Source organism: Dromiciops gliroides, chromosome 2, assembly GCF_019393635.1.
Source record: "Dromiciops gliroides isolate mDroGli1 chromosome 2, mDroGli1.pri, whole genome shotgun sequence".
Lineage (NCBI taxonomy): Eukaryota > Metazoa > Chordata > Mammalia > Microbiotheria > Microbiotheriidae > Dromiciops > Dromiciops gliroides.
In genome coordinates, this window is record NC_057862.1 from 590,952,459 (window position 1) to 590,979,154 (window position 26,696).

Here is a 26,696-nt window from a genome sequence, read left to right on the forward strand (position 1 = left end):
TGATCAAAGTAGATTTTCTTTATAATATCCACACATGTTTTATCCACACATGTTTCTTTATAATATCCACACATGTTTCAGTGATCCTCAGCCCTTGATTGTGAGCTTGAGGGGAGAAATTATATAAAGCCTGTATTCTATATACCACCTAATTGACAGAATCACATAACTTCAAGACTAAATTGTAAGCATGGGGCTATTTTCTCTCTCTCTCTCTTTCTCTCTCTCTCTCTTTCTCTCTCTCTCTCTCTCTCTCTCTCTCTCTCTCTCTATATATATATATATATATATATATATAAATATATATATATACACACACATATACTTCTAAATACACATGCAGTAATATTTATTTGATATTGTCAATGGTACCTTTCACAATATTTCTAAAACCCTAAGCCACTGTGGCATAACACTGGTCAACACAGTCTTTCACAATTTACTTATGTGGAAGATTCTCTCATCTAAATGGTGTTTTTGTTTTTAAATTATTGGGTTGAATATAGAAGTAGATAGGTTAAAAACCTGTTTTCCTCTAAGACCACTATAATTAGAAATATGGTTAGCATTTTGCATAGTCTGCAAGTATTCAAGTTTATGAACACATGTTTTCTTTTCAAAGAGTGAGTCAGTCAGATTTTCACTGTTCTTAGTCAAATGCAGGTGCTGATCTCAAATCCAAGCTTTGCTTATCAAAAAAGAAAATCGTTATCATGAGCTATCCTTCCTTCTAAATAATGCCTTCATGATATTTTGAACCTTATTTTCTACTTTCAAATGACAAAAAGAAACCCATGATTTATTAAAATCTTAAGGAGGTAGGGAGATGGTCACTGTTGTTCGTTTTGAAATCTCTAGAAGTGTGAAGGTCATATAAACCCAAAACAGTTATTGAAAACTGATTCCCTGTACCACAGGAAGGTTTAATGTAGTTGATGCTACAAGTAGATCATCTCATATATTGCTTTCATTTATCATTTCTTGATGCTGACTAGCAGAATCTAACTTCCAGATGCATCTTCAATATTAACACCACTTGTTGGGATTACTGACATTTAAAATTCTACAGTCTGATCCTTTAGGCAAAACCACTGAAAGATTCTGCCCAAATCCTTTGTGTATATACTATTTGAAAACACTGTTTTATTTCATTATTCCATGTATAGATCTTTTCTTCAATTTTGAATTTTAACACATAAATGATAAAAACAAATGTCTCTCTTTGTACGCATCATGATCAAATCCAGTCACAATAGTTGACTCTACATAATTTCTGGGGCAATCTGTAGTCTTTCCGCTATATACCATGACTCCTCTTCCCTTCCTCAGTCAAAAGGTACATGTTTACTGCCTTTTTGGTGTGGAGGAACCCATAGATGACATTAGGGTCCCATGAATTTCCAGTACAAACTTGTGCATATGCCTTTTTATGTTCATCCACAAGTTTATCATGGATGCTTTTATACATAAACAGTCATCTAGTATTTTTATATTTTTAGCCTGCTGTTCTGACAACCATAAAAAGAGCTGAAGGAATAACTGAATTGAAGTCTGCCTCTTCAAAAGCAGCAATAGCAGTGTTTCCTGAATTTTTAACAGACTTCTCCCAAACCTCCCCTGTTCCATGACTGCCACCTCTTTTCCCAGAAATCAGATCAATGTAAATCAGTCATACACAGCCATTGGTAAGTTGAATGCAATGATAATTCCAATTAAGCCCAAAGGATTTCATTGTTCAATGAGGGTATGGCTAGGTCTTTCTAAAGATAAGATGTGTTCTCCAACCATTTCTAAGCCAATAGCATAATCACAGACATACCCACATTTCTGAACTTCTCCTACACCTTCTAATCAGATTTTTCCCCTTTCTAAAAATATAAAAATTACTAAAACTTGAATCTCCTGTCGCAAGGTTTCATCAATATGTCTTACTCTTTGTCCTTGTTTAGGTACTGAATATCTGTTCATATTTTATGAACTTCTTTGACTTTCTTTAGTGTTTATTCATAGTCTACCAGGCTGGCTTGATGAAATCCTAATATAGGTTCATTGTTTACCTTTTCCAACCCTAGTCCCATTATACATGCCTTCATTTTCTTTTTCCAACATGGAATTTTCAAATATATTCTGCTTTCCTGTGTTTTCCTCTGGTCTTTTTTTTATCTTCTGTTCATTTAAAAATGCTTCAATGGCCATCTTTTCTTTCCTTTCCATTTCTTTTTTTTTTCTTTTCATTTTGGGAGTAGGGAGAGTAACATGATCAGTAAACCTATTATTCCTCCTAACATTTCTGTCTATTCTCAAAAATAGAAAAAAAAAACTAGTGATGATATCCAGCCAATCAAAATTATTGACAACATTGGACATATTCAAAAATGTATATTTCATTTTGGACTTTGAGTACACCACCTCTGTCAGGAGATAGGTAGCTTACTTCACCACTGATTTTGAATTGTAGTTTGTCTTTTCATTTAGCATAATTCTTAATAATACAAAAGTTGTTTCTTTTTAGAATATGATTGTTTACTGCATGAATTGTTATCTTGGTTCTGTTCACTTTGAACACTTAATGCAAGTCTTATATTTCTCTGAAACAGTCCTTTTGTGTCATATCTTATGGCACAATAGTATTCTGTATATAGCAACTTATTTAGTAATCACTTAGTTGTTGGCATGTCCCTTTGTTTTTAATTGTTTGCTCTATCAAAAGAAAACTCATGGGTGGCTAGGTGGCGCAGTGGATAGAGCACCGGCCCTGGATTCAGGAGTACCTGAGTTCAAATCAGGCCGCAGAAGCTTGACATGTGACCCTGGGCAAGTCACTTAACCCCAAATGCCTCACCAAAAAAAAAAAAAATAAGAAAAGAAAACTCATGTAACTTCCATATTATAAAAATTACAATATTATATATAATAATTATATTTTAAATATATTATTTCTCTCTTGATGCTTTTGGGGTATAGGTTTACAAATGACATTGTTGGGTTAAAGAGTATGTAATGTTTAGTGACTTTTTTGTGTGTATAATTCTGAATCGCTTTCCAGAATAGTTTGGTCAATTCATAACTCTACCAAGATTGAATGAGTATGATAGCCCACCCACCATCTGTGATTTTCTTCTGTTGTTATTCTTCTCAATTTTATGAGAGTAAAATGGAACTTAAAAATTTGCTCTTCTAGGGGCAGCTAGGTGGCACAGTGGATAGAGCACTGGCCTTGGACTTACTTGCTATGTGACCCTGGGCAAGTCACTTAACCCCAATTGCCTTACCCCCCAAAAAAATTTGCTATTCTTATTATGAGTAATTTGAAACTTTTTGTTTTCTCCTTTTATATGTCAAATTTGAGATCTTCCTTCCTTCCCACTTTTTCTTTGTTTTTTACCTTGAGATTGTTAGACTTTTTGTTTTTCCAGATGGCTTTCAGCATTGTTTACTTTTAGCTTTCTATGGCACTGAATAAGTCAGTTAATATAGGTCCTATTGTCTTTTTTTAAATAATAATTTAACAGTTTAATTACAACCAATTAATTTCTATTTACTAATTTAGGCCTTTTTTTAGAAAAAAATATTTCATAGTTGACTATACAAATGAGAATTATTTATTTATTTTTTGATGTTTTATTGACATTTTCTATCATCACTGTCCTTTTGTAATTACTCTAACTTCCTGTTCTGCTCTGGACTTCTCCATCATTCCCTAAGAACTTCTTCATTCATAAAGATCACTTCAGCCCTATAATTCATACCTATTAAGTATCCTTTGCCCCTGTGATTGGATGGAGAACTCCTCCCAGAAACTTTATTTAAGGAGGATACCCAAGCCAGCTATCTCTTCATTTCTCACATGGCTGCACTCCTATAGACTTCTCAATCATGTCTTTCCCTCTCTTCCTAGCCCCTTCCTTTTTAGTTTCTTTGTGTGTGTGTGTGTGTGTGTGTGTGTGTGTGTATGTGTGTGTGTATGTATGTATGTATTGTCTTCCCCATTGGAATGTAAGGTCCTTAAGACAGTGACTTTTTTCCTTTTTTTTCAAACTAGCACTTAGTATAATATCTGTCACATAGAAGGGGTTTACTAAATATTTATTGACTAATTGACTCCCTTCCCCCATGCCATCCCCATCCCCACCCCAGAAAAAACTCTGACTTATAATAAATAAGTAGAGTTAAGGTAAATTAGCTAAATGATTGGTCATTCCTGAAAACATATTACCTTATTCTGTACCTATTATACCCCATCTCTCTGCCATAAAGTGGGAGTTATATTTCTTCACTGGGCCTCTGAAATCATGAGTAGTCCTTACACTGATAAGAACTCTAAAGTCTTTCAATGATATTTTCCTTTACAATATTGTGGTCATTGGATATGTTTTCTTCTGCCTTTGCTTGCTTTTCACAGCAACAGATGGGAATTTTTTGCAAATGTTTTCCCTAAATTATTAATATCATCAATTTTTCAAGAACAAATGTCACAGGACCATAGGATTTTGTGCTGGAAGGGGCCATGGCTGCCATCTACACCAGCCATTCTGGTCCCTCAGAGAATGGCTTGTGGTGGGAATTGGGGTCAAAAACTCATACTCTACTCTCTGGTTCTTATCCAGGAGTGGGACAGCCAGCAGGCATCATTGACCATAACTTATTATCCCTGCCTTCTCCCACAGTCTTAATCTGGATTACCAAGGAAGAAACAGTGGTCCTAGCAATAGTGGGTACATGACTTGTTAGAAGAGTTGGGCTTGGGTCAAGAAGTATGCTAGACACTATTGTTGTTTGCCATTGTCTTGGCCCATTCGCTGGCCTCTCTGGCTGTCAGAGGATGCCAAGTCACATGCTTTCTCCTTAGGGTGGAGCTCTAATTCTCACACCAGGATGGGCAAGGAAGAATGAAATGCATAAAGCTGCTATTGTGAGGGAGTCTATGAAGGCAGACACTTTAAGAATCATTAATATAACTCTGATCTAGTTTGATGCATTAAAATACTTAACAAACTTCTATTTCATTCTTCTCTTCTCTTACAATAACTATATCCTCCACTGGCTCTCTGGCTTCCCCTTTTTATTAAATGTGACATAGCAGTATTTACAATCTTATAGTTAATATAAAAACATTAACTATAGGTAATCCAATACCTAAAAGGAAGATATTACACTTTCTTGTCTTTAGCCTAGCAAAAGTTCTTCATCATCCTGATTTTTTACTTATGAGTGATGTCTTTTTTTCTGTCTTTAAAAGTTGAACTTCCAACGTTAAACTTTAAAAACAACTGAGCAACTTCTATATGGGCTTCCCAGCTTGGTCATGAAGTAATTCATTATTTTATTGTGCTTGTTTCTGAACCCCTGAAGTTTTTATGCTATGTGAGCAGAGCACAGGGTGACTTTATTCCCTGTGAAAAAATCTTTGGACATGCTATGTGGGCAAAGGATTGATTCACATGTCATTTGCTGTGCTTTAGAGCTTCTGAATTTATTTCCTTCTTTTTTTTTACTTTCATTTTCCTAAGTAAGAGAAGAATGTGAATATTAGTATCATTTTAATTTAGTCCATTTGACACAAAAATAGAGAAAAAATACCTGAATTTCCTCTTCTACTTCATGAACTCAGCTCCAGGTAAAAGAATAAGATCCATTTCCTTACAAAATTAAATAACTGCAGAGAGGAAGAATGTCTTGAGCCACAGCATCAGTGACCAAGTTCTTAGTTTTAAATTGGAACCAGTCTACCATGGGAAATAATGATTATAGAGGAGAGAGTGTGGATAGTGTAAACTAAAATCATTTATTCCTTAGATTTTCAGTGGGAGAAAGAAGTTGACAATTTTTCTCCCTCCTTCCCTTCCCTTCCCCCTCCACAAGACAGCAAATAATCTGATATAGGTTATATATGTACAATCACATTAAACATATTTCTGCATTAGTCTTGCTGTGAAAGAAGAATCAGAATAAAAAGGAAAAACCTCAAAAAAAGAAAAACAACAGTACCCAAAACAATAGAAATAGTATGGCTTGATCTCTATCCAGATTCAACAGTTCTTTTTCTGGATTTGTAGAGCATTTTCCATCATGAGTCCTTTGGAACTATCTTGGACCATTGTATTGCTGAGATGAATCAAGTCTATCACAGTTGATCAACACACAGTGTTGTTGAAACTGTGTACAATGTTCTTCTGGTTCTGCTCATCATCAGTTCATGCAAGTCCTTTCAGGTTTCTCTGAAATTTTCGTGCTCATTGTTTCTTACAGCACAATACTATTCCGTTACATTCATATACCACAACTTGTTCAGCCATTCCCCAATTGATGGGCATCCCCTCAATTTCCAATTCCTTGCCACCACAAAAAGTGCAGCCATAAATATTTTTGTACATGTAGGTCCTTTCCCCTTTTTTATGATCTCTTTGGGAAAAAGACCTAATAGTCACTTAATTCTGTTTGCCTCAGTTTCCTCATTTGAAAAATGAACTAGAGAAGGAAATGGCAAATCACTGCAGTATCCTTACCAAAAAAAAAATCAATAAATGTAAATAAAAACCAACAACAACAACAAAAAACAAAAAAAAACAAAAAAACATCACAAAGCCAAATGGGGTCACAAAAGATTTGGACATGAACTGAACAAAAACAAAAGTACATTGTTGTTTTCTCCATTTTACAGAAAAGTGCTATATGAATGCTAGCTAATAGAATTTGAGGTAGAGTCCTGAACCTAATGACCAAAAACAGATAAAAGAGGACAATGGTTAGAAACAAAAAGAAGTTTAGAAAAGGGACAGGATAAAAGAGAAGATAAACAGAAGAAAATAAAATGGAAGTGTGATGTTTAAAATCTAAATGTGGGTTATAACAATAACAACAATAATAATATTATTATAACAATAGATATAGAAAAACTCATTGACAAAAGATTTCTACTTTTTCAAAAACACTAGAAAGGGGGCAGCCAGGTGGCACAGTGGATAGGGCACCGGCCCTGGATTCAGGAGGACCTGAGTTCAAATCCAGCCTCAGACACGTAACACTTACTAGCTGTGTGACCCTGGGCAAGTCACTTAACCCTCATCACCATGCCAAAAAAAAAAAAACTAGAAACCAGCACTGTATTCCTGCTATAAATTCTACATGGTCATAGAGTATGATCTTCATGATATACTGCTATAATCTCCTTGCTAATATTTTATTTACAATTTTGGCATCAATATTCATTAAGGAAATTGGTCTATAGTTTTCTTTATTTATTTTTGCTTTTCCTGGTTTAAGTATCAAAATCATATTTTTATCATAAAGGAATTTTGTATGGCTCCTCCATTATTTATCTTCTTTCAATACTTTATATGGCATTGAAATTAATTGGCCTTTAAAATTTTGGTAGAAATCACTTTTAAATCTATCTGGTCCTAGGAATTTTTTCTTAGGGAATTCATTGATTATTTAATCAATTTATTTTTCTAATACAGGGTTACTAACTTATTTTATTTCCTTTTATATTAATCTGGGCATTATATATTTTATAAATATTCATTAATTTCACAAAGATTGTTAGTTTTACTGGCCTATAATTAAGAAAATAGTTCCTAATTATTGCTTTAATTTCATCTTCATCTGGTGGTGTATGAACCTTTTTCATTTTTTATACACGTAAATTATTTTTTCTTATTTCCTTTTTACAATCAAATTAACCACTTGATTGTCCATTTTATTGTTTTTCCCCATGAAACCAGCTCTTGATTATATTATAGTCCATTTTTTTGCTTTAAATTTAATTAAAATTTCCTTTGATTTTCAGAATTTCCCTTTTGGTGTTTAATTTGTCAGTTTTCTAGTTTGTTTAGTTGCATGCCCAATTCATTGCTCTTTCTATGTTTATCTAGAAATATGTTTTCCCCTAAGTAGTCCTTTTGCTATGTCCCACACATTTTGGAATGCTATTTCATTGTTATCATTCTCTTTAATGAAATTATTGATTGTTTCTATGATTTGTTTTTAATTCATTCTTTTTTTAGGATTAAATTATTTAGTTACTGATTAATTTTTAATCTATCCATCCATGAGTCTTTATTAATGTAGTTTTATTGCATTAGGCTGAAAAGTATTAATTTAATATTTCTGCTTTTCTTCATTTGAGAGGGTTTTTTCCCCTAATACATGGTCAATTTTTGTGAAGGTGCCATGTACATATGAGAAAAACTATATTACTTTCTATCCCCATTCAGTTTTCTTTAAAAGTTTATCATATGTATCTTTTATAAAATGTATTTATATCCTTGACTTTTTTCTTATTTATTTTAATGATTAGATTTATCTAGATGTGAGAAGGGAAATATATAGTCTTATTGTCAATTACCTCTGGTAATTCCTTTCCTTGTGTCTTTAAGTATTTGGATGTTATGCCACTTGCTACACATATAATTGGTATTGATACTACTTCATTATTTATGGTTCCTTCCAACAAGATGCATTTTCCTGGCTTATCCCTATTTTTCTATGTTTGCTTTTGTTTTGTCTGAGATCATGTTTGCTACCCCTACCCTTTTTTACTTCAACTGAAGCATAATAGATTTTGCTCCTGTTCCCTAATGGAACTCTGTATATATCATTCTCTATTTCAAGTGTGCTTCTTGTAAACAACATACTGTTGTGTTTTGGTTTCCATTCTGCTATCTAATTCCCTTTTATAGGTGAGTTCATCCCATTCATATTCACAATTGTGATTATTAACTGTGTATTTCCCTCAGCCGTTAAATAATGGGATTTGGCAAGATGCCCAGGGGCCCCACATGAAGATTCATTTGGAATTGATTGAATTGGGTGAGACTGAGAAACTGATTAAGACCCTACTTAAGAATGATTAAATGGAGACCACACCCTGTTGGCCCTGAGTGGGATGTTGTTCTCAGAGGCTGTGGATTCCATCCACAGGAGACCACGCTCAACCAATAAACTTGAAGGACCTCCCCTTTTGGGGAGGGAAACAGGAAGTAGGAAGCTGAGGGTGTCTCACTGGATTTCCCTCTTTTTGTCCAGGATTTCGGTGTGATGGCAGCAGAGGCAGAACAGAGTAGAAAGATCTGCTCCATGTGTTCTCTATAGAAGTGTGGGTAGCTAAATAAAGGTGGCTTTCTCAACTTCTCTCTCTTCACTACAGAGAATTGAGTCAATTTAAAAAAAAATAAAATCCACACCCAAGTTGGTAAATGGTCAAAGGATATGAACATGCAGTTTGCAGAAGAATTTATCAAAGCTATCAATAGCCCCTTAAAGCATTCTCTAAATCACTACTGATTAGAGACATGCAAATTCGAGCAACTCTGAGGTACCACCTCACTCGTGTCAGATTTGTTAAAATGAGAGGAATGAAAGATGACAAATGTTGGAGAGGATGTAGAAAAAAATGGAGCACTAATTCACTGTTGGTGAAGTTGTGAACTAGTCCCACTATTCTGGAGAATAATTTGTAAATGTTCCCCAATGGCTATGAAACTGTGTGTATGCTTTGGTCCAGCACCACCACTATTAGATTTTTATACCAATGAGAACAAAGAAAAACATAATAAAAAGACCTCCCTTTGTACAAAAATATTTATAGCAGCTCTTTTTTTTTTGGTAGCAAAAATTGGAAATTGAGAGCATGTCCATCAAGTTGTTTTCAATGATTGTGATGGAATATATTATAGTATGACAGTGATGAGCATCATGGATTCTGTAAAACTGAAGAAGACATATGAATTCAGGCAAAATGAACTCAGCAGAATGAGAAAATTGTCCACAGTAACAACAATATTGTAAGAATGATTAACTATGAAGTAGTCACTCTGAGCAAGATTATTAATAATGTAATACAATTATAAATGAAAAATGTTATCTACCTCTAGAAACAGAACTGGTGAACTCTGAATGCAAATTGAACCATTTTTTAACTTATTTTTTGTTTGTATTTTCTTTTGCACAATATCTAATATAGAAATTTTTTGCAACTTCTCATATATTTTTTCCAATATTAATAGTATTTTATTTTTTCCATTTACATGTAAAGATAGTTTTCAGTGTTTATTTTTATAAGATTTTGAGTTACAAGTTTTTCTCCCATTTCTCCCACCTCCCTAGATGGCAAGAAATCTGATATAGGTTATATATGTATAATAACATTAAACACTCTTCCACATTATTCATGTTGTGAAAGAAGAATCAGAACAAGAGGGAAAAACCTCAAAAAAGAAAAACAGCAACAACAACAACAAAAAGTAAAAAATAGTATTGTTCAATCTGCATTTAAATTCCATAGTTCTTTTTATGGATGTGGAAGCATTTTCTATCATGAGTTTTTTGGATTTGTCTTGGATCATTGTATTGCTGAGAAGAGCTAAGTATATCACAAATGATCATCATACTATGTTGCTGTTCTCCTGGTTCTGCTCACTTCACTCAGCATCAGTTCATTTATGTCATTCCAGGTTTTTGTGAAATCTGCTCAACATTTCTTATAGTACAAAAATAATCCATTATATTCATATACCAGAACTTGTTAAGCCATCCCCTCATTTAGCAATTCTTTGCCACCACAAAGAAAGCTACTATAAATATTTTTGTATATGTGGGTCCTTTATCCTTTTTTATGATTTCTTTGGAATACAGACCTAGTAGTGGCATTGCTGGATCAAACAACCATAGCCTTTTTGGGCATAGTTCCAAATTGGTCTCTAGAATGGTTGGATCAGTTCACAACTCCACCAAGGATACATTAGTATTCCATTTGTTCAACATCTTCTTCAACATTTATTATTTTCCTTTTTGGGGGGTCATATTGTCTGATCTGTTAGGTGTGAAGTGGTACCTCAGAGTTGTTTTAGTTTGCATTTTTCTAATCAATAGCAACTTAGGATATTTTTTCATATGGCAATAGATAGGTCTCATGTGTCTCATATTATTTTTTTTTTTTTGCTTTCTCAAGGAGGAGGAAAGTGGAGGAAGGAAGGAGATAATTTGGAACTCAAAATTTAAAAGAAAATTGTTAAAATTATTTTAAATGTAATTGGAAAATATTACATGACGTGTGTACATATAGACATATAGCACCAGTGGAAGAAAATAAATCTTTAAAAATGAAAAGATTATTGCATGTCAAAGAGCATCTTGATATTGTTGAACATATTGTATAAGTCCCCAAACAAAATTCACCACCTTTCCTACTCTTCTTCAATTTCTGGGTCCAACTTGTTGTTTTTCTGCTATATTTGTCAAAGACATATGTACTAAAATCCAACTTAATAGGATGCCCTTTTAATTCATCTCACAACATGGGTATTAGGCTTTTATAATACACCTTTTCCCCATATAGATTGTTAAATTTATCCCTTTTGATTGGCTCCAGATCTCATGGAGGAAATAGATTAGATAATAATTTTGCTTAAGGTATAATCTATATAATGATGACAGCTATATTGCTCAAAAGAAAGAGAGCTGGAAATAGATCTACAAACATCTAAGCTCAAACCCAGCCTCAGAAACCATCTCTGTGACTTTAGACAAATCCCTTAACCTCTGTTTGCCTTAATCCCCTAGAGAAGGAAATAACAAACTACTCCAATCTTCTCACCAAAAAAAGAAAACAAAAACAGAAACAAAACTCCAAATGGGGACAGAAAAGTCAGACAGAAATAAATAACTAAATGACAAATCTATATAATAACATGAATGAAAGAAATATTGGCTCTCACCATCTCCAGCCAATATTTAATAAACATCTATTAAATATCTACTATATGCTGGATAGTATGCTAAACATTGAGGATACAAGTACAAAAAAAAGTCCATGCCCTGAAAGAGCTTACAATCTAATTGGGAAAGAAAAAATACAAAAGGAAACTGAAAAGGAGGAGGAGGAAGTTGAGGGAGGATAGGTGTAGCTGAATGATATGATGTGATGGGTCAGTCAGGTCCATAAGAGGATAGGCTGGGAAGTATTTAAAATAAATGAGGATCTTACTCTGCCCTACAATCAGAAAAACATATAGTATTAAGACTACTTGTGAGATGTGAGTACCAAAATTATTGCAATTTTGTAATATGATGAGTTTTGTGACAATGGGGGAATGATAAAGCAGTTCAGTCCACAAAAATGCCAGTGGGTATGACCATGGGCAAGACACTTAACCTCCATTGCCCCGCAAAAAAAAAAAAAATCATCTTTTCCACTTTGGTGTTGGTATAATGTGTCCAAATCAATAAATAAAGTGCTACTAGCATTAAAAATAATTTCAACATACCTTTGGAGGCAGCTCAATGGTGCAGTGGATAGAGCACAGGCCCTGGAGTGAGGAGTACCTGAGTTCAAATCCGGCCTCAGACACTTAACACTTACTAGCTGTGTGACCCTGGGCAAGTCACTTAACCCCAATTGCCTCACTAAAAAAAAAATGCCAGTGGGCAATGAGGCAATTCTACAGGGGATGCTTCTATTTGAACTTCAGTGCTCTCATTATTTCCTAGAGGTTCAAATATCATCTCTATGAAAAAGGCTCCTTAAATCACATATCCAACATTCAGGTTTTTTTTTTTTAACTTCAAGATGAAAACAGGTATAAACTGCTTAGCAGACCTCTCTAATTGGTTTTTCCATAGTTCTTTCAAGTTCAATATGACTAAAACTTAATTCATTATTTCCCAACTTTACTAAATCCTCTTCCTAATGTCTCCATTTTTGTCAAGGGCATGCAGTGCTTTTTTAAAAATAAAACTATCTTATTATTTTCCAGTTACATGTAGAGATAGTTTTCAACATTTGTTTTTTATAAGATTTCCAATTTCAATTTTTCTCCCTCTCTCCCCTCCTCTCCCCCCTCCCCAAGACAGCAGATAAACTGATATAGGTTACATATGGACCATAAAATTAAACATATTTCTGCATTAGTCATGTTATAGAAGAAGAATCAGAGCAAAAAGGAAAAACTTCAAAAAAGAAAAACATCACCACCAAAAAGAAAAGAAATAGTATGGTTCAATCAGCATCCATATTCCACAGTTCTTTTTTTTTTCTGGCTTTGGAGAGCCTTTTCTATCATGAGTCCCCTGGCACTTTCTTATACCACTGTATTGGTGAGAAAAATCTTGTCTATCACAGTTGATCAACACATAATGTTAATGATACTGTGTACAATGTTCTTTTGGTTCTGCTCATCTCACTCATCATCAATTCATGCATGCAGTGTTTCTTAATAAATGTTACTTCAGGGAAATATATAGGTTCCACGTTGTGGTAAGAGAGCTTTTTTAAAAAAATATTATAATGACAGGGACACTTAATTTTTTTTTGGGGGGGGGGGGTGGGCTGTTAGGTTTAAGTGACTTGCCTGTGGTCACACAGTTAGTAAAAGTCAAATGTTTGAGGCTGGTTTTGAACTCAGGTCGTCTTGAATCCAGGGCTGGTGCTTTATCCACTGTGCCACCTAGAGGTCCCCCAGGAGAGCTTTCAAAAATGTGTTTTGGTTCACTTAGTAAAATGCAGTTATATTATATGAAACAAAAAGCAATGAGGGATCTTATACCTTTGAGTCAATTGTGTAATTGAAAACTTAAAGGTGGTCTATACTGTTTTTTTATACTTGAGTCAAGAATTTCTATTTTTAACGATTGGAATGATGCCACCTGCTGGAGACTTACTGTAGAAAAGCTCCACTATGAGGTGAATGTCTCTGAGGGCAAAACGTGCTTCTTTTCTTTGGCGTCATGAAGTGACGTTTGCTGGTGGGAGCAAGAAAGGGGAGCCTGGCCCTCTGTCTCTCTCTTTTCCTGTGGACTCTGGCGGAGAGTGGAGCTAGGAATACTCTCTCCCTTTAATAGATAGATGAATGTAGGCCTTTCCTTCTCTCTTTACCAAATTCTTATTCTCCTTAATAAATGCTTAAAAGTCTAACTCTTGCTAAAGCTTATAATTTATTAGTGACCACTTATGAGAGATTTTAGACAGACTAGCTAGAATTTTGGCCTTAACATATTGATATGTGGATCAAACAATCATAAAGTATTTTATAGGTAAAAGGAATTTTATAGATGTATAATTCTTTAACACAAAAAATAATACTGCCTGTTGCCATAACCTTTTTGTCATATTCTCCAAATACCTAAAAATACCTGGCCAAGTATGGTGCTGTACACTCCAAAGTCTATCACAGTACTTTTTTCCAAGTAGTAGCCATTTATTAAATGTCTGTTGAATTGGAACAGATGTCTTGGTAAATGTTTAGCACAGTAGAATTCTGTGTTCAATCTACATTATTAACATTTTCTTCCATCAGTATCTTAAGACTAGACAATCAACAAAATGAACCAATCACTCATGGGTAGATTGTCTTAACTTCTGAGCTGTAATTGATGATAGTGAATATTTAAGCAACCAGATCCCCAGAGCCAGTTCAACCTGGCTCTAGCACACCACAATTATTGAACTGTATTGACCTGAATTTGGAACACCTTTTTCTCTGCCATTTCATGTGTTGTTACTTCTTTCCATATGTATTTACTTAAGTGCTGTTTCATTTTCCTTACTGACTCTTTATTCTCTTCATTTCATTTCATTCTCTTTTTTTCATGTTTTTTAATATCCTGCTTCCTCTCTTTCAGTCAATCATTCAGTCAGCTTCTGGTATGAAGTGGAAAGAACAGTTTCATACCATCATCCTGGTGTCTCTTGCCTAGTCTCTAGGGTGGAATATGTTGAATTGGAAAAGACAGGGAAGGGGAAAGGGATAAAAATTAATGTATTTCCTATTATGTGCCAGGATTTAGTCACAAGTATTTTATAATTATTATTTCATTTCATTCTCACAACAACTATGTAAGGTATGTGCTGTAATTATCCATAGTTTATAGCTGAAGAACCTGAGTTAAACAGAGGTTAAATGACCTGCCCAGCATCACTCAGCTAGTAATTGTCTAAGGCCAAATTAATAGTCAGGTCAGTGCTCTAACTACTATGTTGCCTTGCTGATTGGTAGAAGAATTTTTTCAAGTTGTGTATGTATACATATATACAAACATACATACCTGCATATGTAAACTTATACACGTGCATGTTCACATATGTGTATATATCCACAAACGTGTATGGACATATATCTATATGTACATGTGTGTATATGCACACACATACATTTTGGTGAATATTAATTTATATGTATGTATGTATATGTGTATATATATATTTATACATATATACAGAGAGAGAGAGAATATAGAAGTTCTCTAATTCTTCCTCTGCAAAAGATAAGTGATAGCATTTGGAATCAGGAGACATGGAATATTTTTAATGCTACTCAATATTTTGAAGGATAAAATTTTTTGGAGCCAGAAGGGAATTTAGAATTCATAGTCTAACCCTTAGCCAAAATATGAATCTCATCTAAAAAATCCCCACATAGCTAGCCATAAAGGAGATTAGGATCCTGTCAGAATGCACAAAACATAAGACATTTGTCAACATTAAAATTTATAAGGCACTGAATAAAGAATAAGAAAAAATTAAGAGCAGATACTTACAATAAGATATCTAGGCACCTCAGCCAAACAGTTACCACTAAAGTGAGTATCTTCTGTGAACAACAGACTTTCCAGACTTATAACAATCAAACCTGACCATTGTCCAACTGGTGCTAATAAATATGTAAGCCTAAGAGTCTGGGTAATGGAAATCCTTTCAGTCCAAGCTTGTCTAAGACAACTGGCAATGCTTCCAGCCAAATCCTCATAATCATCATCCAGGTGCCAACACCTGGGGAAAAGGGACTAGCCATCCCCACCAACTTCCAATAAGCAACTTTCCACAGAGTAGGCACAACAACCTTATGAAATCAACAAGGTATACTCCAACAGAGTTTGCATGTCAAAGGGTATTTTATGTCAAAGGGTATGGGCGCAAATAATGACTTTACTGCATAACTGTTTTACCTCTTTGCATTTCAGTTTCCTTTTCTTAAATAAAAGGTCATATATGACAATATTTGACCTTGCTTTTACTTCTAAGTTTATTATTCTTTGAAGTACCCAAATATATTCCAAATACAAAATTATTTTGGATCATCAGTCATTTTGGATAATTGTCATCACTACTACTTTTTTTTTTTGCTTGTTTTTGTTTTTGTTTTTTTGCACAGGGCAAAGAGGGTTAAGTGACTTGCCCAGGGTCACACAGCTAGTAAGTGTCAAGTGTCTGAGGCCAGATTTGAACTCAGGTCTTCCTGAATCCAGGGCTGGTGCTCTATCCACTGTGCCACCTAGCTGCCCCATCACTACTACTTTCAATAAAAATGATCTGATGTAAATGACTTTGTTATTTTCAGCAATGCAGTGATCCAAGATAACTCTGAAGGATTTATGAAAATTTTAATCTATCTATAGAGAGAGAACTGATGGTATTTGAATATAGATTGAAACATAATATTTTTTTGTTACTTTATTGGAGACAAAAAAATGAGGTTTCAAGAAAAGTGTAACATTAGAAAATGGAAATACATACATGCATATATATATACATGTATGTACGTATGTATGCATTCTTTTTGTAAATGTTAGCATATATATATATATAGTTGCTGTCTCTCAGCATAATTGCCTTTCAGCCCAGGTCAATCAGTCATTTAAATCAAATAAGTAGTAAAAGGTTGGTATATTTAGAATTATTATTATTGTATTTTCTATATGGTTCCTGTGTCTTCTGAGGACACAGACTGATTAAATACCTTTAGAGAAAAAAAAATAAAATTGAAGATTGATGCTGTTTTTGTCATTGTTTACAATGGATACATTTAAGGTGACCTTAAAAAAAAAGCCATAAAGCTCCATCCATGCTTGCATGATATCCTCTCTGGGACCTATGAGGATAAGTAATTTAACCTGCCACACAAACTTACTAAAGGATGGCTCAGGAAGAACAAAAGAGCTTTGGAATTCAATAGCTTCCTAAATCCTTTAAGGTTTTATAGTCGTCATATTATGACAAACCAGTAAGTTAATAGCTATAATAGCTGTTGCTGATTTCCTTTCAATAAAGAATACTGTTAAAAAAAAAAAAGCTTGATGACCACAGAAATATCTCATAGCATGTCAGCAGAATGAGGTTATCATTGGGACAAAACCTTCAATGTTTAATACCATTTTAGTAGTTCAGTCTGTAGCCGGTAACTAAATATGAAACCAAATAGGTCAGAGGCTCAAAGCTGGTACTAACAAAATGGAATGCTAGACCAAAGACCTCTTGGTTTTGAATATTAGTTTGAATTCTAGTGTAGAAACAAGGTAAATCTAGGTTTTGAAATCAGATCAAGTGGTGAGATTCCAAGAGTATCTCAAATCTTTGCAGATGCAAATTTAAACAGAAGGACATGAATTCAATTAGAGCATGTTTTTCCTAAGAATCATATATTGGTGTGTAGTTATTATTATCTGTCTTGACAACCGCCATACATTGAGACAAGCAAATCCAAATAACTAAGTATCTGTAATTTCATAAGTGTATGGAAATTTAGTTATAAGAAAGCTACTCATTCAGATGCCAAAACTTATGATATAACACATAATTCCTAGGGAGTCCTATCAAACAGAGAAGTTAGGGAACTGCCAAGGATTTACTAGGTAATAAGTGTCATGGGGCGCAGAGCACCCCAGAATTTCTCTGGGGCACACCAAGGAATCTTCTCCTTGAGAAACTAAACCAGAGGACAGATAAGGCCTAGAGGAACCAAATCGGACTGAGCTAGCTTGGGATTCCTACCTTTCATTCTGGTCTCCCTTATCCTGGGGAGATAAGTTTGGGTGTGGCTTCGGCCTTTGTGTTCTGAGGAGGGATCCATAGCCACCCCTCACCCAATTCCTTTAGTCACTACCAGTGGGGGATGGTCTTCCACTGCTCACCCAATTCCCCCAGCTACCACCAGTGGGGGATGGTCCTCTCTCACTAAAGGAACTTTTCACGGGCAGATGGTCCACCCCCATCAGTCATCTATAAAAGTACCTTCCGGTCTCCTGTTTGAGGAGATTTGGTACCTCTGAGCCATGTGCTTTATGCCAAATCTCCCCATGAAAAGTCTAAGGATTTCTTTCATGGTTTCCCTCCCCCCACCCTTCCCTTCCCTTGCTCCTAAATAAACTATCACCTTATTCTAACTAAGTTTTGTGTGCAAGAGGGTGTAATTCTTTAAAGAGGAATTCCCAAGAACCCCAACCCCAACCCGTACCCCATTTTTCCACTATATCATAAGTATCAGATGCCTATTTGAATCTTAGTCTTCTCTACTCCAAGTGCTCAGAACTTCTCTGCCTCTATGAGATTAGTGACTTCACTTACTGGACAATTGTGTACAATAAAACTTAACTTCTTAACTTCTATCATAAGGTCTTTTAGTAGTTTGAAAAGTTTATACTCCCTCTTATTACTTATAGAATAAACTATAAACTCCTCTGTTTAACTTTTAAAGTCCTACACAGCCTGGACCAAACAAATTTTTCCATCCATATTGAATATTACTCCCACAATGGACTCCATCATAGGTACTTACTACATATTTATTGGTTAATTATTAGGACCTAACTTACAGGCATTGAATGAATGCCACATGAATTAACAAGAGATCTGATTAGAGTACTTGGTTTCAAAGCCCAACTCTGCTACATTACCTATGTGATCTAAATTATTTCAATTTTCTGGATCTTAGTTTAAATAAGGGGGCTAGATTAGGTGACTATTATGAGCCCTTCCAGATCTCTACTTTATGTACTTATATATGATTCAATTTGTACAATTTCAGTACTAAAATTGATCCCTAGAATCATGATGATTTTCCAGTCACTATTAGAGTACATAAGTATTGAGGGGACTTGTGACCTGGATCAAGGCTAGCTCAACCAATGAATTGGAGACTCATCATGAATTTTGTAAAATAAAAACATTTATTAGGAGAGAGGAATATATGGCCTAGAGACAGAATCATTATCAAGACTATCTTGCTGAATAAGAAAAAAAAAGAGCTGGGATTTTTTTTGGTATGTTTACAAGCAAAATCTGTCAAAACAACTGAGAGGAGAATGCAAAGCAATTGGGAGAGGCAAAACAACTGGGAAGGGAAACAACTAAGAAAGAGTGCCTTGAATTTGAAAAGCACCCATCCATATCAATATATCATCTTTGTTCCTTGCACTTCAAGATCTTTATGCCACATTGTATTCCTGAGGTGGGAGGCAGAGAAATTTTTCCCTTTGGAAACTTTAAGGATTCCTTGGGGATTACAACTTTGGGTTTCTTGAGGTCTTGCATCCCACTATGTAAGGAGGGCAAGTATGTACAAAATGATAACGTAGTAAATGAATATAGTCTGGAAACAGCCTAAAACTTAGGGGAGAATCTGCCTCCCCATGTGTATGTTTTTTATCCTTGATAGATTTCTGGCATTGTCTGTTGTTTTAGAGGACTTACATATCCACCATCAGTAGGTATGCAAAGCAAACTAATTTGATTCTCACCATTCTGTACTCTTTTCTTGTAGGAAATGTAATTCATGGAACACTCTGTTTTAGGCAAAAGCAAACACTTTTGATATGAGAGGGCATTATCTGGTCATTGTGACATTTGTCCTGTAATAATCTGAATCTCTGTGAAAAGTTTAGTTCTAGCTGGTCAGTGACTCACAAATCCCAGAGATTTACATTTGTAAGGTATCTTAGACAATCAGTTTATATGGAGATGTAGATTTACTTACCACCTTCATTTCCAACTGGGTATACATTTTGCATCTTTGGAAAACATTCTGAGATTTCAAACTAGAAACAAAAAATAAAAGTTTTCATTTATAATGCCCTGGTTTTGAATTGTCTTAAGCAATCATAATCTTTTTGAAGATTTAAAAGTATATTGTCGGGGCAGCTAGGTGGTGCAGTGGATAAAGTACCAGCCCTGGATTTAGGAGGACCTGAGTTCAAATCCAGGCTCAGACCCTTGACACTTACTAGCTGTGTGACAATGGGCAAGTCACTTAATCCTCAATGGCCCACAACCCCCCCCCAAAAAAAGTATATTTTTTTATAAAATACAATGAGCAAATATTTCTGTGACTTGTCAGTGTAACCCCATTCCCACCTCAACACTGGAACCATTTTCTAGGGGGTAGTCCTTTGTTGCTCTAAGCTAAATAAGGGGGGGGGCAGTATAGATATGAGTCCTGATTGGCCAAGAGACTTCTGAGCCTACAACACTGTGTGTGTGCATGTAGGGGAATGGGATTCTTTTGATTCATACAAACTGCTTGGAGATTAGAGGAGAGAAATCTCATGAAAGAAGTTGAACTTTTGGATAGGAAATTAGAAATGACTCCCAAGGTACAGACATGTGAGAATGCCAGCCACAAACATGGCTCAATGAATATAATTCTAGAGACTGCCAAGAGCAGACATTTCCCAGTGAGATCATTCTCTGTCCTTGGTTGAGCTGGAATCATTTACTCTTCTGCATTCACTCATCTACTCTAATCCATATAACTTCTATGCTTTTGTTTACTCATTACTTTGATAAAAGTATTTACTAGCTACCTATGACTATCATTTATAAAACCACATTTTATTAGGGGTGTGGTAAACTGGTAAAACTAAACTGTTACCTTCCATTTTAGAACAGGGAAAAGTTGTTTTTATTGTGAACGCATTACAAAGAAATGACAACTATTTGAGGTGTAGTAGATAGATATAAATCTATCCCAATCTGTCTTTGTAAATATTCAGAGGAGGGGTTGTGCTAAACTGCTAGTGGAAGAGTGGTAGGGTGAATCCAGTGTAGTCACGGAGTTGATCACTCTTTCAAGCTAGATTTAATAGAGGCATTGGGCTAGCATTCTATCTACCTTCCACAATTCATATATTTTAGTCTAGGAGTATGATGCTAACTATTTGGGGGTTTAAGATTAAAAGCCACTTTTTGGTCCCTTTAACATGTAAAGCTTACTCTTACATATGTATCTCATTCCCTCCAAAGGCTGGTTACACAAAATATAGTCTTCAATAGCTACTAAACTTCTTTCATCAAAGTAAACAGAAATCTGTGGAATAAAGTAGATGATTGAATATACAGAAAAACATAAGTTCTGGAGTGAGAAAAAAAAATCTACATTCATCCAAAAATAAAGATCTTACTTGGGAGAGTCCACTGTTAGCATTATAGGGTTGAAGGCAATGGAAATTGTGGGACATGTTGGGGTCAACTTTATTGTCTATGGATTCTAGGGAGAGTTTCTATCTGATATAGAACAAATCCCTTGGGCAGCTTCTCCACTTCTCTCCCAGCAGTCTTTTTGAATTTCCACTTGCATGGGTACACAGAATCCCAGGCTCAGAAATTTCTCAACCAATCATGAGTTATGACTCTTCTGTCTATGTAGGAAACAGAACTGTAAGATTGGTCCTCAGGAAACTGTCCCAAAGTAGGGGTAATAATGAGTCATCATCATCATCAAAAATAATAATAAGGGCTAACATTTATATAGGTTTGCAAAGGGATTCATATATATTGTCTCTTTTGATTCTCAACAACCCTGTGAGTAAGCGATATTATTAGACACATTTTAGAAAAAAAAGGAAACTGAAGCAGCAAATTAGTGCATTGAACAGTCACTCACGTAGTAAGTTCTTGAGGCATATCTCTTCTTTTTTTTTTTTTTTTTTTTTTTTTTTTTTAGTGAGGCAATTGGGGTTAAGTGACTTGCCCAGGGTCACACAGCCAGTAAGTGTTAAGTGTCTGAGGCCAGATTTGAACTCAGGTACTCCTGACTCCAGGGCTGGTGCTCTATCCACTGCGCCATCTAGCTGCCCCCTTGAGACATATCTCAATCTAGATCTTCCTGACCTCAAGGTCACTGTTCTATCAAGCTGCCAAGTATTTTCTTAGATATATCAGCAATATAGTAAAAACCACTTTGGGGCAGCTAGGTGGCGCAGTGGATAAAGCACCAGCTCTGGATTCAGGAGGATCTGAGTTAAAATCCAGCCTCAGACACTTAACACTTACTAGCTGTGTGACTAGCTGGGCAAGTCACTTAACCTTCATTGCCCTGCAAAAACAAAGCAAAAAGACAAAACAACAACAACAACAACAACAACAACAAAACACTTCAAAATCCAGAAATAGAGCCTTTATTTGTTTTTTTATGGGGCTCTTCCCCTTGTATATGTCATGGATCTGTTAGGCAGTCTGAGAAAGTCTATGGACTTCTTTGCAGAATATTATTTCTCTAAAAGCATTACTAAAAGAAATACTAAATTTCAATTACAGGTTTGTGAAAATAAATATATAATTGGTTTTTTTCCCCCATCCAAGTACTTAGATCCTTTGACTTTCCATCATTTTCCCTACTAACCACATATCAGAGAGGTACCTGGAGCTCCATGTGACTGTTTTATATTTAGGATACCAGCAAGTGATTCCAGGAGTCTGATCCTTTAGACAGCTGAGTCAACCAAGTATCAAGGATGAGCTTAATATAAAAAAGAACAACAACAAAACCCCTTTAACTTTCATGGAGGCAGAGGATGGGTTATTGCTCCTACTATACTTCTATCCCTTGGTAATAATGCCCTCAATGTCTTCTAGAGGACCTTCTACCATTTAAATGACCTTATTGTTGTTATTGGTCAACTCTTATCTTCAATGTTTAACAAGACTGATATAGGCAGCACTAAAGAATGAAATGAAAATTTAAAATACAATCATAGTAAAGAGAAAAACAAATGAACAATTCAACAACTCCTTAAAAGAATGATCGAATCTAGTGAAGTCTCAGAAGTACGAATCCTGGATCTAAATGAAATAGCTATGTGGAAAGTGATGACAAATCTTTGCAGTTCACAGTGGTCCTTTCAATGTAAAAAGATGACTAGAAGCAGAAACAGCAACATGAACACTATAGCTACTGCAAAGATTATGACACTCCCTAAAAAGTCACTGATCCTTTTCAAAGGTCAGGGAGAATTGCCTTGAATCACTATCCACTTTGTGCTTCCTGGACCATTAGCCTGGGAAGTCCCTCATTCCTGGGAATCCATGGGAGGGATACAAAATTGACTCCATGAGAGACTTCAGAGGGAGTTCCTGCTTCTTCTGTGGGAACTTAGATATTTTGACCTTCCCATTGTTGCTCCTCCCTCCAGTGCCATCTTTGGTCTTCCAAATCCTCTCTGATTAGGAGTTTTACCCTGATGTCTAGGTCTTTTATAGGTAACAATGTGGAGGGGACAATCATTGACACATTACAGAAAGCACTGGCGTGGAATGAACTTGCCTTTTGACATTACATATGTTGGTCCCACAGCCACTGGGCTATCCCTGATGCTCAGACCGACTCCACTGTCCATTGCTGATAGGGTCTACATGTCTTCCTATTTTCTACTGCTTTCTATTGCCCTTGGGATCTGTATCTGTGCCTGCTGCTCCCCAGCAAGCCTGCTAAGGCTCAAGTCAGTGCCTACTGCCCTCTGACTAGTGCTGCTATAAAATTGGTGCTTCTGTCTCTGCCTTGTTCCTAATTTACCCTTTTGTGCAGAATAGGACTACTGCCATGACCAGGGCCTGATCTCTTCTGTTCTATACAGGGACACAGCATTGGCACAGGCCTGAGAGCCATTGCATTGGCACTCTTGAGGCCTACCTGCCCCTTATTGAAGGTTTGCCTCATCCCCCTGATGGGTACTGTTGCCAGTACCCATTCAGAAGGTACTGTTGTTTGGGGGCCCTTATTCTTCCTCCTGTTCTAGAACCTGGAGGTGCAAGACAGTGTCACTGCTTCTGGTTTGTTCATCACAGTTTATAAAGTTAAAAACTTTATCATAATTTTGGATGAATCAGACAACTCCAGAAGCCTCTGGCCAATAACAGTATGGCCTGGGTTCCTGTTTTTGTCAAAGGTCATTCTTGCCTCTGCAGAGAATTCTTTACACTGCCAATCATCCCCCACTGAGATACACAGGAACTCCTGACATGTCAGACTTACTAGGCACCCACCAAGAACATGAATGTTTAGCTAAGTATTGACCACCTCTGGGGTTGAGAGAAGAATCTGGGATTTAAGCTCTGTAGGTGTACCTCACTGAAAAGCAGAGGGAGGGAGAGAAGGAGGGAGGGAGAGAGGGAGGGAGAGAGAGAGAGAGAGAGAGAGAGAGAGAGAGAGAGAGAGAGAGAGAGAGAGAGAGAGAGAGAGAGAGAGAGGAGAGAGACAGACACAGAGAGGTAGAGGCAGAGATAGAGACAGAAAGGCAGAAGCAGAGACAGACAGAGAAAGAGATAGAGACACAGAGACAGACACAGAGACAGAGACACACAGAGACAGGAAGACAGAGAGATTGAGAGAGACAGAGAGAGACTGACACACACAGCGAGAGTCAGAGAGATAAAGAATTCAAATTAATAGTTTAGAAAGAAAGTGGAATCTTGGCTTCACTGGGGAGAATTACGCATTGTTCTTTCAAGTGCCTGTCCCAAATTCTCATACCAAATGATCACAATTAAATCTATGGGCAGAATTCTGTCTGAATCTCTCAAATGTCAAATTAAAACAAACAAACAAAACTCAAATCATTTTCTAAGTGCAATTGCTGGGTGATGTTAGATCTTACAGTTGCATGTATATGCCTCAGTTTTCATTCTCTTACTATTGAGATCCCTTATACCACTCCTCAACTTCCTGATAATATTCACATGGAATAATAGCTTGACAACTGTTTGATCAGATTCATCATCGTTTCCAAAAAGCCATTCAAAACCAAACAGTTCCTTCCTCATTCACACATGGATATGACTTGTTTGAAGCTAGGAGAGTTCTTCTTTCATTGGTCCTCCCCCAGGAAACTGGATGATGATGACGATTATCAATATAAGAATTCCAGCAAGGGGAAATTTTTCTAATATTTCTGTTTTCATCCTCTTGTTAGTGTGAGAAAAATCATGACTTTCAACTCCTTCCAAAAATTCAGTTCCTCTTGGCTGCTTTGAAGGTAAATTGATATGAATAAAATATCCTTATAAAATTGAAGAAGTCTTAAACTAGTATCTCAGAATGTGCATGAACAATAGAGCTGATGAGTCTAAAAGATAATTTACCTTTCTTATCTTCAAGCTACAATTCTTTTTTTTAACCAGACGAGCTTCATTTTTTTCCCCTGTATAATCCCTCTTCCTTCCCCCTCCCAAAAAACCTAGGGGGTTAGGATGGGGCCAGACGGATGTCTCACAAAGGACACTGGTGGTAGGGGAATGTCATTAAGGCAGTAGAATATTCTGTTTAAAATGGTTAAGGATTTGGGAAAGGTATGTGTGTGGAGGATCATGTTCTCCCTCCTGCCTTGTGATGCTGTACAGCATGGTGGCAGTAGGAGTGATCCTAGTGTCCATGGGGAGGGGAAATGATAGCCCTTCTTCTTTTTCTGTATTGGTCCTGGATACAGCCTCTCCAGCGGTCATTCTGTATTCCCTTCCCCAGCTGTCTGTAGATAAGTGTGTTGCAGAGCTCAGAAGGCAGAGATTCGTTTGTGGGGGCTAAAGGTCAGCATTTCCAGTATCTGTTGCATTCCAGGTCCCTCCAGCTCAGGCACAACAGACTGTAAAGGCTAGGGACTGCAAGGAGTAAAGGCTCCTCAGAGCAAAGAAACATCAGGAGGCCAATCTTCTGCTGGGAGCCCAATCAGGTCAAAGATTTTGCTTCACTGGTCAGCTTCAGAGTTTCCACAGAAGAGAGGCTTCCCTCGGCACTTCTCTGCGAAGATACTGCCAACACTCCACATGTCCACAGGTGTTGTGTATGCTGACTGCAGGAGAACCTCAGGGGCTCGGTACCAGAGTGTCACTACCACAGGTGTTAGTGCCATCTGGCAGTTGTAGATCCAGGCCAAGCCAAAGTCAGCCAGCTTGACTGTTCCACTACTGGTCACAAGTATATTTTCTGGCTTCAGGTCATGGTGGACAATACAGTTGGCATGAGGAAAGTCCAGGCGTGTTAAGAACTGTCTCATTAGGTCCTTAATGGTCTCCAATGGCAGTCCTAGTGGAGGGGCCTTGTCCAGATACATCCTCAGATCTTGGTCCACGTGTATAAACACTGGGTCACCTTGGTCTCTGTCAGTTCGGGCTGTGACACAGACGTCCATCAGTCGGACAACATTGGGATGCTCAAAGGCCTCCAGCCTCCTCAGGAGGGCCACCTCTCAGACAGTGCTGACAAGGCAGGCCACCCCCACTTCCTTCTCCTGTTGGGACTTTCATACTCTTGAGGGCCACGAAGTGGCCGCTGTGGGGGTCATGGGCCTTGTACACCGTCCCATAGGCACCAACACCAATCTCGGCCATGGGTTCATACTGAGCAATGTTCATCCTGGGCCTCCTTTGGCGCTGGGGGCTGCGCTGCGTAGGGTGGGGACAGAGCGTTATCTAGGCACCAGAGCTGGCCCTGGCGGAACCATGCAGGGTAACTTGGTCTGAGGAGCTGGACTGGGCAGGCCTCACCATAGACTCCCAGGGGCTAGGGAAGATCCCTCTCCCACATCCTCACCATGTGACTGGTGCTGCCCCAAGCTACAATTCTTAAAGACACATGAGTATCTTGACATTGTTCTCTGGCTGAATGGTCAGGGGAAATTTCTCTCTAATGTCCCAGGAGAGGAGGACATTTTATGATGGG

General features: G+C 36.7%; 2 pseudogenes; both read right to left on the reverse strand.

The window, feature by feature from the left end:
- Nucleotides 1-888: 888 nt before the first annotated feature.
- On the reverse strand, nt 889-1,650 carry LOC122739347 (annotated as a pseudogene).
- A 23,829-nt stretch (nt 1,651-25,479) lies between these two features.
- On the reverse strand, nt 25,480-26,389 carry LOC122744399 (annotated as a pseudogene).
- Nucleotides 26,390-26,696: the final 307 nt, after the last annotated feature.